Below are 15,052 nucleotides of genomic sequence, written 5' to 3' on the forward strand. Positions count from 1 at the left end.
GGATAAGGGCTGTCAGTGCATTACTTAAGGCCATTTGAAGCCAATGGCTTGTACTCCTGAAACCACTTTCAATTTGCAATTCTATATAGTAAAGGATTTCATTAACATTGAGTGAAAACCCAAATGTGTAACTAGTATAACCAATGTATAATTCAATATTTAGTATCATATTGTGCTTTAATGATACCAGCCTTAGAATTTTAACTGTGGCTTCTTTAATTTGAAATTTAATATTATGTCTTACATCAGAAGAGGAAATGATAAGAAAATTAGTATGAACCATTTTTAAAATACAAAATTAAAACTGTCAATGAAAAATGCCAATAAGATAATTTTATGCTGTATGCCTCTTGCCAAACACTATGGAACCAGAAAATAAAGAAAAGTTCCTCTTCCATGAACAACAACAAAAATAAAGTAGCAGAAATTTTTTTCAACAGGAATTTCTATAAATATCCTGAAATCTGGTTTTTGAGAGATGATTTTGCTTTCAAAGTCTCCACGCATAGTGAATATATGCTTAGAGCATGATGCTCAAGGACAAGGGACTGTGGGAGGGGCTCATGGAACTTTAAAATAATATCTTTGTAAAAAAAAAGGGGAGAGGTATATCCCTGTACACCACAAATTTATTTAAATCATGTTATTTTTATTTTAAATATTTTTAAAAATTTGGTTGCCAATGAACTTTCTGCTGAGTGCCTATGGCACCCTACAACTAGGTGTACTTATGCCTAGTTGAAAGGGAAAGGTCCACTTACTGGCATATGGCATGATCCCAATAAGGTATTTAATATGGAGAAGAGGGCATGTTTGTGTTTTTTTCTGCAGGATACTGAAGGAGCATGGTGGCTGTCAGAGTGATTGGTTAGACATGCTGATGCTGGGACAAAGAATGATGCTAACATGTAAGCTTGCTGAGTTTCTTGACAATGGTGACTGGAAAACTGTATTGGACATATGTTCCAGACTCAGCTTTGCTTTCTTATATCCCAGATGGGACAAGCTGCCTTGCCTCAAGTTTTTAGACCTTGTAGAACAGAGAATCAAAAAGAGACATGTGACCAGTTACTCTGCCTCAATCATGGTCTGGTCTAGAAATCAATCCAGTATTGGAAATAATAGTCTTCATTTGGAAGGCTGATTCTGAACATTTTCAGAGACATATTTGGAAGTTAGCTGCAGCTCTCTATGAGGTTATGTTAACAAGAGATAAAGTTGGACAGGATCTGGATTTCAAAAACTGTTAGTACATATGTTAAGGCTCTTTTAATTGCCAAGTTAAAATTACTTTTGTTTCTTCTACAGTATTTAAGGTAAGTTACATTGATTTTACACTTTCTAATTGTGTTAGTGTGTTGAAACTTAGCATGTTTGTTATGGAGGTCTATGAACCAGCTTTTGTTTTATTGCCCTGAGTATTACAGAACCTTGGTATTCTGAAAAATGTTGCAAATACTATAAGAAGTGAGTCAGGCTTTAAGCAGAAGCAAGAGAGTAGTAGGCTTGATCATTGTTGGTATAACAGCTTTAATTACATTAATTGCTAGCACCATGACTTCTGCAATTGCTTTCACACAAGAAATTAAGACAGCTACTTTTGTTAATAATTTATCAAAAAGTAATGTTACTAATGTGTTGAGTATACAAGAGGATTTAGATAGGCATTGGGAACATCAGATTGATGTTCTTTATCCTATTCAAATTATTGGAAGGAGGTTCATAGTTGAAGAGTAAGGAGCCATCTCGAGTGTCATGCCAAATACCATTAGAACTGTGTTACTTCTAAAATTTACAATGATAGTCATTATAATTAAGAAAAACTTTATAGACACTTGCAGTGTATTTGGCATAATCCTAACACCTCTCTGGATGTTTTAACTTTTCATAGTGAGCTTATGAATTTAAATAATGCCGCTCTGCTGAGTGTTGATGAAGCAGATGCTGCTGATAAAATTACACATAGCCTGAGCTCAGTATTTCTATTTTGGTCAAGCTTCAAGAATGGCATATATAGCTTGATTATGCTAGCTCTTTTTGTCTTGGGAATACTTTTATCCCTGCCCATCGTGTTAAAGCTTGTCTTTAACAATATCAACATGTTGGCAGCCAAGTACACGGCTTAAACCTGAAAATGGACCCCCAGACAGGGTTATTATTTTAATAGGCTGGCAAGCCAAGGACGAGTAAGATTCTGCACAGACCCATACCAACCTAAGACAGAAGTGCATTGCCTTTGATAATGCATATTCCATGACAGGGGTAAGGAAGGCACTCTTGTCAGAACGACCCAAAACAGGCTCAGTCTTGTTCATGAAACAAAAAAAAGGGGGAAGATGCAGAGAGCTTATGGGGGTGCTTGGCAAGAATCTGACATTGGACAAGGACAAGGATATGGGCTGCTTGGCAGAAATCTGATATTAGGCTAGAACAAAGAAGTAATTTCAGGCAGGAATCTAAATCTTAGGCTAGAAAAAAAAAGTAGGCTTCAGGTATGAAAATGACTTTGCACTAGGACAGAGTAGTAGGTTCAGATATTTTGGTCATCCTGATAAGACCTTAGAAATAATGATCACGGGACTGATCACAAAATTTTGTTTACGACCTTCATTATTCTTTGACTGCTTGTGTTTATTGTCTTGCTTGTTCCTTGACTATTAGCAGCTATTGTATTGCTAGTTCCTCAACCTATAACTGACCTTAATGCTTGCATGTAATTAAAATGACATAAAAGCAAAAAGGAGGAGGGGGAATGGGATAGGGAGTTTCTGGGGGGCAGGGGCAGATGGAGAAAGGGGATGACATCTGAAATGTAAATAAATACAATATCCAATAAAAATGAAAAATAAAAGTCTTATATATTAAGTCTTTTGTCAGTGTCTGGCTAAAATCCAGAAGCTATTATTTAAAGGGTGTTAATGTAAAAATTAAAAAAAATTCCTGAAAATTTATAATACAATAAATAAGAAACAAACATGAATATCAAAATTGAAGAAAATGTGGTGAAATGAAATTTCCATATTAGACAGAACCATAAGAATAAAGTTGACTAGATAAGAACAGTTGTTAACAAGATGCTGCTGTGTTCATTGTATGTTAGCATTAGTTCTGAAAACCCTGGGAACATCAAAGCCAAGACTTGTTATCTCACAAAATTTATATCAGGTTTCTGATAAGTATATATAAATATATCTGTATGTGTGATATGTTTGCGTTTTATGTGTGTCATATGTGTGTTTTATATGTATGTATTATGTGTATCTGTGTTATATGCTTGTGTTGTATGTGGGCTATGTGTGTTATAGATGTGTGATATATGTACAAGTTAAGTGCATGTATATTACAAGTGTGTAGTCCAAATCCAACATTTTAATGATTTGCTAGAAGTGTTTCTGTTAATCAGTGAGTACTAAGTTACAGTTTAGTGGTAAGTAGTCCTTGTTTAAAAATGAATGCTAGGGTGAAAAGAGACAATAATGTACTATATATTAAAACAATAAGAGGGGTAGAGTGATGTCTAAGCAGTTCCATAGGAGCTCAGTTCAATTCCCAGGACCTTCATGGCAGATGACAACCACCTATAAACTCCAGTATAAGAGGATCTGACACCTTCTTCTGGCTGTTATGAAAATTTTATGTGGTAAAGAGATATGCATCCATGTAGGTAAAACACCCATACATATTAATAAATAAAATGATAATTTAAGAATAGTTTCAAAATAAATAGATAAGTAAAACAAAAGGATTTTGAATGTAATTATAATAAACACATGATAAATGTTTGAGGGGAATGGTATGTTTAATCTGATTTAAGCAATTTCCAGCTCGTGTCAAAGGACTCCCTGATGCTCCAAAAATATGTAGAAACTTTATGCATTTTATGTAACAGTTACAAATAAATTTAAAGATTAAAATTTGACCTCGTGTGATGATGGCTTAGTAGGTAAAGTCATTTGTTGCTAACCCTAAGGATCTGAGTTTAATCTATGAGTTTAATCCATGTGGTAGAAGACAAGAACAAACTGCAGAAAATTATCTTCTAACCTAAACACACAGACACACACACATAGATGCACCCACACAAGCACTCACATACCCACATGCATACACACACATGTGCATGTATATGTACACATAAAATTTTTAATATAGATCAGTCATCAACTTTCTTATTATTCATCCATATTAAACTTTTAATATTTTATTGGTTCAACACATTAATAAGCTTTTTTCTTTATTTTCTTATAACAATCCTGAAAAATGTAAATTATATGGAAATGATGTTCTGGGACTTCCTAACTTAACCATTATAATGCATACACAGACACACTCTGAAAAATAACCAGTCTTGCTCATAAAAGAAATCAGAAAGAACTTGCGATACACAGGCATAGTTTGTGGGAGTAAAAGTGAGGATGGGGTAGGCCAAGCTAACACGTTTCCAGGAAGCAGCATGGGGTCATAGAATATGGAACACCAGTAAGGACAAGTTTGGCCCTATGTGTCCCATAGGAACTTATAGTGTGAACTATGACCATCATTTTGCTGCCTTAGTAAAAATACTTCAGAGATGCTAAGAAAACTGAAAACTCAACTGCTTTTACTGTGTCAGCCCTATTGAACACTGTCTAAAATCATATTCCTAGTTCAGACTTTGCAAAGTCATGAGGGAAGGCGACATCTCTCGAGAAGTTATTAGCCCATTTCAGCCAAGTCTACTGTGGCATACTTTTGGTAGAAATAGACAAACTTCAAACCAAGAAGCAATGGAGATTAGATTGCCTGATGGACAGGTCTGATGCAGAGCTGAAGAAGATATTAACTGTGTAAGTTCAAAACCTCCATTAAAGCTTTTCTGAACTCTCAAGACTTTGAGCACTTCCTGACCTGCAAATTTGCTACACTGGAGCAACAGGGCTGTAAAGTGGCTTAAAGCATGATAGGCTTTTTTTTTTCAAGTTCCTGAAAATGTTAGCAAAAGGGAAGAGAATCAATGTCATTATTGGGATGCCCCATCCAAGAAATGCAGATAAGCAATTGCCTCCTGAGCTGCTGTTCTGAAAATGTAGGCTTAAGTGAGTTTCCAGGAAACTTCTCTACTGCTGTGGATGTCTGTCTCACCTGATGCCTACGGGTCTGAACATCAATGGCCCTCATCTCCATTTGATGTTCCCATTTAGTCTCAAAAAGTGAGAGTGAAGTTTGAGAAACCCAAGGAAATAGATACCTGAGTCACTGAATTTGCCAGCAAATTGTGGACATTCAAGATCGAACTTAAATGATTTTTCAGGAAAAGATTCTGGGGCTATAACATTTTTACCAGGTAGGAAGCTGGGCTTCAAGGTAGCAGTTTCTGATGCTTTGTTCCATTTCTGGGTTTGGGTTAGTTGATCTTGCACAGACCGAGTTCACCTTTGAAAGGGTAGAGTTTACTGCATCTCTGAAAGCAAGGCTATATAGGGAAATTACATATTATCTATACACAGAGCAAGGCTACAGGATGTGACTTTACTTTGTTGATTTACTTTAAAGTTCTTTAACCCTTAAGTGCTTTTCAGTGGTAGAGTACTTTGTTGAATTAGATATTTAAATGAAGGCCTCTGGACAGCTGACTATCTATGTGGTGGAGGCTCTGCTTAGCTCAGGCTGCCATGCACCTGGGCCTGTAGCCAAGCACTCCACAGTTGGAAGCAGCCAGAGGCCATGCACACACCACAGCTAGGAACGGCCAGCCAGAAACACCAGCCCTGCCACCCATGAGACACTAGCATGGGAGATGGCTCTACCAGTATTCCACACTGTCTCCACAAGGCTGGGCTGAGCCCAGACCATCCCTCTATCCACGACATCGTAGAAAATGAGACTCTAATGCTTAGATGATTCAAAGGCTTTATATGTTTGATAACCCTTAATAACAAGATGCCCAGACAATCAGAGGTGTAACTTAATACCCAACCTAGATATATCATCTACCTTTGAGTGCTAGAGACAGGCACACGTCTGCTTCCATGTTCCCCTGTCTCTGATCCTCTCTCCCCTAGCTCTTTCTATTCCTTCTCCTCTTCCTCTCCTTCTCCTCCTCTTCCTCTCCCTATTCCTCCCACCTTAGCTCCTCTCAACTTGTGGGAAAAAATATCCCACTACAGTACTTGTCCAGTATGTTCACACCCAAAATTTTACCCCTCCAACATTAAATAAATAAATATCTTCGACAGACAAATCAATAATGAATTTTTGACAAAATATTAGAAGTTTCAAAAATGAAAGAAATAAGCTTATGCAAATAAGTCAACACACATTGCAATAGAAATTTCTCAAAGATACAAGATTAAAAAGTAAAATAAAATAGTGTCTTATAGACAGTACTTCCAATGAACACATAAACTCACAGAGACTATGACAGCAGGAACAAGACCTGTACAAATTTAAACCACAAAATATCACAGCACAGAAAAGGGGCAGTCAGTAGATACAAAATCCTACCCCTAACCAAGAAGCTGTTTGCAATTGATACCTGCTGGGAGATAGAAAATCACTTCCTGCAATAGAGTGCCTTTAAAAAATTATGTCTTTTAGTGTTAGGGATTACACTGTATCTAACCATTGCCTCCTTCTCTTTCCTTCCTCCTTCCATTTTTAATTTTCATGATTTTTTTCTTTAATTAATTGTTTGCACTCACATACATACATACATACACACATACACATGGGCACACACACACACAGGCACACACACACATGGGCACACATACACACAGGCACACACACAAAAATGCACACACACAAACCCACAAAAAGAGATAAGTAAAAATAAAGATACAATAGCTTTAAAAGAATGTATAAATCAAAAGACAAGGGTCTGTAGAAAATTCAAGAAAAAAGCAAGAAGTTCAAGACATTAAGAAAACATTACATCAAAATATGTGAAATATATTTCACAAAAATATAGAAAGGAAATCAGAGCTATTCTTGAGAAATCACACAGTGATTTGGAAGAAGTTAAAAGTCCAAATTCAACACAGAAGATAAACTTATAACAGAAAATAAAGATTATGTCTCAACAAAAGTCAAGAGTCAAAAAGAAAATAAAAATATTTTCCTTTTTCCACTGGACAGTTTTAGCTCCTTTGTCAAACATCAAGTGACCATAGGTGTGTGGATTCATTTCTGGGTCTTCAATTCTATTCCATTGACCTTCCTGCCTGTCTCTGTACCAATACCATGTAGTTTTTATCACTATCGATCTGTATCAGCTTGAGGCCAGGGATGGTGATTCCCCCAGAAGTTCTTTTATTGCTGAGAATAGTTCTCACTATCCTGAGTTTTTTTGTTATTCCAAATGAATTTGCAAATTGCTCTTTCTATCTCTATGAAGAATTTATTTGGAATTTTGATGGGGATTGCATTGAATCTGTAGATTGCTTTTGGCAAGATGGCCATTTTTACTATATTAATTCTACCAATCCATGAGCATGGGAAATCTTTCCATTTTCTGAGATCTTCTTCAATTTCTTTCTTCAGAGACTTGAAGTTCTTGTCATACAGATTTTTCACTTGCTTGGTTAGGTTCACACCAAAGTATTTTATATTATTTGTGACTATTGTGAAGGGTATCATTTCCCTAATTTATTTCTCAGCCTGTTTATCCTTCAAGTAGAGGAAGGCTACTGATTTGTTTGAGTTGATTTTATATCCTGCCACTTTGCTAAAGTTGTTTATCAGGTTTAGGAGTTCTCTGGTGGAAGTTTTGGGTCACTTAAATATACTACCATATCATCTGCAAATAGTGAAATTTTGACTTCTTCCTTTCCTATTTGAATCCCTTTGACTTCCTTTTGTTGTCTAATTGCTCTGGCTAGGACTTCCAGTACTATACTAGAGAGAGAATGGGCAGCCTTATCTAGTCCCTGATTTTAGTGAGATTGCTTCAAGTTTCTCTCCATTTAGTTTGATGTTGGCTACTGGCTTGCTGTATATTATTTTACTATGTTTAGATATGGGCATTGAATTCCTGATCTTTCCAAGGCTTTTACCATGAAGGGATGTTGAATTTTGTCAAATGCTTTCTCAGCATCTAGTGAGATGATCATGTGGTTTTTTTCTTTGAGTTTGTTTATATAGTGGATTCACCTGGAGGTCATCACGTAGAAGAATGTAAATTGATCCATTCTCATCTCCTTGTACAAAGCTCAAGTCCAAGTGGATAAAGGACCTTCACATAAAACCAGATACACTGAAACTAATAGAAGAAAGGGGAGGAAGATCCTCGAATACCTAGACACAGGGGAAAAGTTTCTGAACAGAACACCAATGAGCTTATGATCTAAGATCAAGAATTGACAAACGGGACCTCATAAAATTGCAAAGCTTCTGTAAGGCAAAGGACACTGTCAATAGGACAAAATGGCAACCAACATTTTGGGAAAAGATATTTACCAATCCTATATCCCATAGAGGACTAATATCTAATATATACAAAATAATCAAGAAATTAGACTCCAGACAACCAAATAACCCTACTAAAAATGGGGTACAGAACTTAACAAAGAATTCTCAACTGAGGAAACTTGAATGGCCAAGAAGCACCTAAAGAAATGTTCAACATCTTTAGTCATCAGGGAAATGCAAATCAAAACAACCCTGAGATTCCACTTCACACTAGTCAGAATGGCTAAGGTCAAAAACTCAGGTGATAGCAGATGTTGCCGAGGATGTGGAGAAAGAGGAACACTCCTCTGATGTTGGTGGGATTGCAAGCTGGTACAACCACTCTGGAAATCGGTCTGGTGGTTCTTCAGAAAATTGGACATAGCATTACCTGAGGACCCAGCTATACCACTCTTGGGCATGTACCCAGAAGATGCTACAACATATAACAAGGACATATGCTCCACTATGTTCATGGCAGCCTTATTTATAATAGCTAGAAGCTGGAAATAACCCAGATGTCTTTCAACAGAGGAACGGATACAGAAAATGTGGTACATTTACACAATGGAATATTACTTAGCTCTTAAAAACAACGAATTTGAGAAATTCTTAGGCAAATAGATGGAACTAGAAAATATCATCCTGAATGAGGCAACCCAATCACAAAAGAACACACATGGTATGCATTCACTGATAAGTGAATATTAGCCCAAAAGCTCGAAGTACCTAGATTCAACTCACAGATTAATGAAGCTCATGAACAAGGAAGACCAAAGTGTGGGTGGTTTGGTCCTTCTTAGAAGGCATAACAAAATACTCAAGGGAGCAAATATGGAGACAATGCGTGGGACAGAAACTGAAGGAGGGGTCATCTGAAGACTGTTCCTTCTGGGTATCCATCCAATGTGCAGTCACCAAAGGTAGATGCTGATGTGAATGCCAGGAAGTGCATGCTGACAGGAGCATGATATAGCTATCTCCTTAGAGGCCTCCCAGAGCCTGAAATATACAGAGATAGGTGCTCACAGCTAACTATTGAACTGATCATGGAGTTCCCAATGGAGTAGTGAGAGAGAAGACTGAAGGAGGTGAAAGGGTTTGCAGCCTCATGGGAAAAGCAACAATACCAAAAAACCAGAGCTTCCATGGTCTAAACCACCAGCCTGGGAGCATATAGGGAGAGACCCATGGCTCCAGCTTTATATGTAGGGGAGGATCGCATTGTTGAGCATAGATGGGAGAGGAAGTCCTTGGTCCAGTGAAGGCTGAATGCCCCAGTTTGGGGAAATTCATTGATGGGTAGGCAGGAGTGGGGGGGTGGTGAGGCACATCCTCATAGGAGTAGGAGGAGGGGGGATTATAGGGGAATCCTGGGTGGGGGGAGGAACAGGGAAAAGGGGATCATATCTGAAATGTAAATAAAATATCCAAAAAAGAAAATGATAAAACATGAAACTTTTAAAATATTGGTAAATATAAATGCATAATTTCATAAATATGATAGACCATATATTTTATAGATGTTACTGCCATGAAAATGTGTGATCAAAAAAATAACCATAAAACAGACTTTAGTGAGCTGTGTATGGAGGGTGTGGAGGACCTTAAGGGCATCTCAGCAAGAAGGCTAACATGAAAATCTGTTTTATGTTATCCGCTTTATGTGTATTTCCTAGCATTATGTTAATATCTAGAATTCTGTTATATTTGCAAATTACACAACAATCCAGACATGTTTGTGCATAACCCATTTGAGAGGCAAAAACATGGCTGCCTCTTTAAAACTGAGAGATATTGTCTCAAAAAATTAAAATAACTTCAGGAAACAACCACATTCGTGCCTTTTAAAAGTTTTTAATGTTTTAATTCCAAAAATAATCCATGCAATAAAGGAAAAACTTCAGTAATCTCAGTAAGAGATGCAAAGGAGACGTTACGAAAATGTAAGCCCAATGCTGTAGTCATTAATTTTAGTGTAATGAGGTTAGCATTACTTCCTCCACGAAAAGGCCATAGTCCACACCAAAAGCAGAATAGAAAAACCTCAATATTTTTTGGGAGAATTGCTTTATGAAAAGGATTTTTATAAGACTCACCATGAGACTTCTACATAAGATGATGGAAGCCCCCTCTCAGCAAGGAGCTAAATCCAGTTAACAGTGCAGTTGGATCACTGGCTCTGCTGTTTATGGCAACACCATGACCCATTTGCTCATGTACTCCGACTTGTTCAGACTTTTTGCCCACAGACACAGCAAACATGTCTGCAGCTACCAGAGAGGAAGCCATTAAAGGCACCAGGCACACAGTCTGGTGGTCAGGAACCACATGTAGTAGTTAAGTAAATGAGGATTAGGAAAAGACCAAACACAAGGAAATAAAACAAACAAGCAAACAAACAAAAAACAGTATTAGCATATACTTCTAAAAGATAATTCTGAATATCTATGTTTTCAGTGCTCAAAAGACCATTTTCTGCATTCCAAAAAAAAAAAAATGCAATGTGTGTTATTTCTTTAAGGCAGTAATAATGCAAGTTAGGCTTTCTTTTTATTTTAAATTTTAAAATTATTTTATGTTTAATGGGTACTGTGGCATCGTGTTCATCTATTCACCACATGCATGCAGTCCTCAGAGACACCAGAAGAGGGCATTAGATGTCTGGGAGCTGCAGTTACAGACACTTCTGAGTCATCACTGTGGGTGATGGAAATTAAACCTTGGTCATCTGGAAGAGCAACCAATGCACTTAACCACTGAATCATGTCTCTTACCCCTTGATTTTATTTTTAATCCCATTGAACATTAGCACAATAGCAATTAGACATGATCAGTGACTGAATATATTTTTCACATTGACCCAAATAGAAAAGGTGGGTTTTTTATTTCGTTTTTTAGCGTTAAAGATTTTTTTATGGGATATTTTCTTTCTTTATATTTCATATGTTATCCCCTTTCCCGGTTCCCCTCCCCCCAGAAACCCTTATCCGATCCCCCTCTCTCTACTTCTATGAGGCTGTTCCGCCACTCGCCCACTCCAGCCTCCCTGCCCTCGAATTCCCCTACACTGTGGCATCGAGCCTTCACAGGACCAAGGGCCTCTCCTCCCATTGATGCCCAACAAGACCATCCTCTAATATATATGAGACTGGAACCATGGGTCCCTCCATGTGTACTCTTTGGTTGGTGGTTTAGTCCCTGGGAGCTCTAAGGGATCTGGTTGGTTGATATTATTATTTTTTCTATGGGATTCCAAACCCCTTCAGCTCCTTCAATCCTTTCTCTAATTCCTCTATTGGGGACCCTGCGTTCAGTCAATGGTTGGCTGCGAGCATCTGCCTCTGTATTTGTCAGGATCTGGAAGAGCCTCTCAGGAGACAGATACATCAGGCTCCTGTCAGTTTGCACTTCTTGGCATCTACAATAGTGTCTGGGTTTGGTGTCTGTATATGAGATGGATCCCCAGGTGGGCCTTTCTTTCAGTCTCTGCTCCACACTTTGTCTCTGTATTTCCTCCCTTGAGTATTTTGTGCTCTCTTCTAAGAAGAATTGAAGCATCTACACTTTGGTCTTCCTTCTTCTTGAGCTTCATATGGTCTGTGAGTTGTATCTTGGGTATTCTGAGCTTTTGTGCTAATATCCACTTATCAGTGCGTGCATACCATGTGTGCTCTTTTGTGATTGGGTTACCTCACTCAGGATGATGTTTTCTAGTAAAAGTTTTCTAACTTGATTTTTCCCTTTTGTCTTCTGCTTAAAACTATATCATTGAAACTGTTCAAGTGTTTTAGAATCTATCTTAAACTAACCATGTAATAGTTTCATTTGTGATTTCATTACAGTGGAGTAATTTTTGTTTCAATAACTAATAAAACTACATCGAATTATTTTATGATAGCATTAATTACTATACAAAATGTATTTAATGCAATATATATTAGCAAAAGAAATATACTAAGGTAAATATTATAGCCAGAAATAGAAATTCACAAATTGTCTGAATAAAGTATGGATCCATGAGACTTGAATTCAATAATGAACTCAAAACATGGCATGCTTTTGGTGCATTCATGTGAGATGTTCATAGACAATTCTATACTTGAATAAAATTTCATAAATCCTTAAGAAATGCATGGCATTATTAAAAAGACACAAATGAACCAGTTGGTTTGAACATGGTGTATCTATTTGTTGCCTCCAAGGAAAACCCTCCATTATCAACGGAAAAATCATACTGTGAGAGGTAAAAAAGCTATGGCAAGCAGATGGAACCAAAAAACAAACAAGAACTACTTCTCTAATGTCTAACAAAATAGACCTCAAACAAAAATTAAAAGAAGAGATATTAAAATATCATTTCATTATGGTTAAATGAACAATCCATCAAAAGGACATTAGAGTTATAAACGTATACATACCAAACACATCTGTTTGGATCCAATCTCATCAAACAAATACAACTAGATAAAAATACACACTAACTCAATACTGCCAAAGAGTACAATACAGGTTACCAGGGGTTAATTTCCATCATTAACAAGTATACCTCAGCTGTAGATTCTATAGTATATGCTTCCAAACAGTAAGACTAAAATCTCCCATTGGTGCATTAGTGGCAAGCCAGTAACTGTGGTAACCACTAGGTTTCTGGTTGAATGTGAGATGTACACTATAGGCGAAAATATTTATTTAATAAATTAGCCCTGCTAATGAGATAGGGAGATCACAAACCATGGTGAAGATTATCGAATGTGTCACAGTAATTGTGCCTATCAGACTGCACTTTAAATAATTACATTTTTCTCATACATTAGAGTTTCTATCAACTCTATCTAGAAACAAGTCACTTTTAGAGTGACCAATGTCAGAGACTAATCACTGGTCAAAGTGACAAGAACAAGGAACTGTTGAATGCTCAGTCACAAAAAAAACAGCTATATCATCCCTTAGAAGCCTCAGGGAACATTGCAGAAACAGAATGTGGAAATAACGTAAAAGCTGGAGGAAGAAGAAGAATGAAGCACATCATTATCTTTTAAAGATCTATAAAGACGTGACCCTCCCTGGAGACTTATGGGCAGATAATAGTAGCTATAGGCAAGGATATTACAAAGCCCACTAACTCAATACTGCCAGTTAATCGGTGTTAATATAGACAGTTCATGCTTTGCTGGGGGAGAAAGACACATTACACTCAGTGATGTAACCACTGGTAGTAAGCCATACTTTTGTAAGTACTTCCTTACCTAGTTTCAGAAACCACAATATGCAATGGGGAGCCCTAAAATGCAAATAGAAATTAAAGTAGCTGTAAATAAGAAGATGAGTAAAAATAAGCAATTTTTAATAACTAAGAGGTAACATCAGCAAAATGCAATTTGGAAGTTCTTGAGCTTAGTTTTCCCAAAAATCAAGTGAGCAAAAATATGGAGAAAATGTTTTTGTGGATGCTCCAAAAATCATTCAGTGATTGGTGGAAACAAAAGAAATACAGATCAAGGAAAGTTTCACATTAAAAGGTAAAAATTTAAAAAAATTGATGTGGTACATAGTTGTCATGTGTGACCCCTTCCTTGCAATCATAGAGTGCTTAGAGGAGAAATGTTCAAACTATGATTTCTTCCTTAGAACAAAAGGAAAAGAATAAAGGTTTGTCAAGTATTCTATTTCATCGAACAATTTCCTAGGAGATGGAAATCTGTCTTACCTGACTCACAGCTTAGATCAAAACATGCCATAGTTTGAATTTGAATGTAGATCAATAAAAGCAATAATTGGTTCCAAAAATTTTTCAGGAATAGTGAAGACCTCTGAACAAAAGGTGATTTCAGAAAGAGGGGTCAACATGGTCCATAGGAATCCCTATAAATATATATATATTTATCCATTTAAATATAAATATTTATCTTAATTTTATTGTATGTATGTTACACATAGACACAGGACTACAGTCCAACAATTCCTGAGAAGAATTCATCTTCACATAATTTGTGCATTTCTTGCACAAACTACTCTGTAAAAGACTAGAAGTAAACTTTTATTCAAATGTGCACTTTTCTCAAAAGCATAATTGATACAAGAATTATCTATACAAAAGAAACAGGAAACTATGACCTATTCAAAGGATCAAACCCAATATTTAGCCATATACCTTATAGAAGCACATGACTTGGATTTAATAGACAAAGACTTCAATGCAACTGTCACAAATATACTGAGGAAACATAAATATAAAATTAAATGAAATCTGGAAAGTACCATAAATTTAACTGCCAAAAAGAAAGAATAAAAGAAGAAATGGATAAGAACCAAACAGAAATTCAAAGAAAAAATACAATGAGTAAGTTTAAAAGCCTACCAAGGACATCCATGAGAGACTGACATATTGAGAAAGCATGTCACATGAAGAAAGATCATTTCACTAAAGTCTGAGAACCAAAGGAAACATGAGAAATCAAATGTGCTGTACACATGTATGAAAAAATCAAAGTCACATTTAGTAAAAATGTTCTCTAAAAAGAATAGAAAAGGTGTAGAGAATGACATCCTCATGGATTCAATCAATTCAATATACAAACTTAGAAGCTTACAAAAGTAATTTAAATAAATAACTACCCAAACT

The sequence above is a fragment of the Grammomys surdaster genome, unplaced genomic scaffold (assembly GCF_004785775.1).
Source record: "Grammomys surdaster isolate TR1022 unplaced genomic scaffold, NIH_TR_1.0 259, whole genome shotgun sequence".
NCBI classification, from domain to species: Eukaryota; Metazoa; Chordata; class Mammalia; order Rodentia; family Muridae; genus Grammomys; species Grammomys surdaster.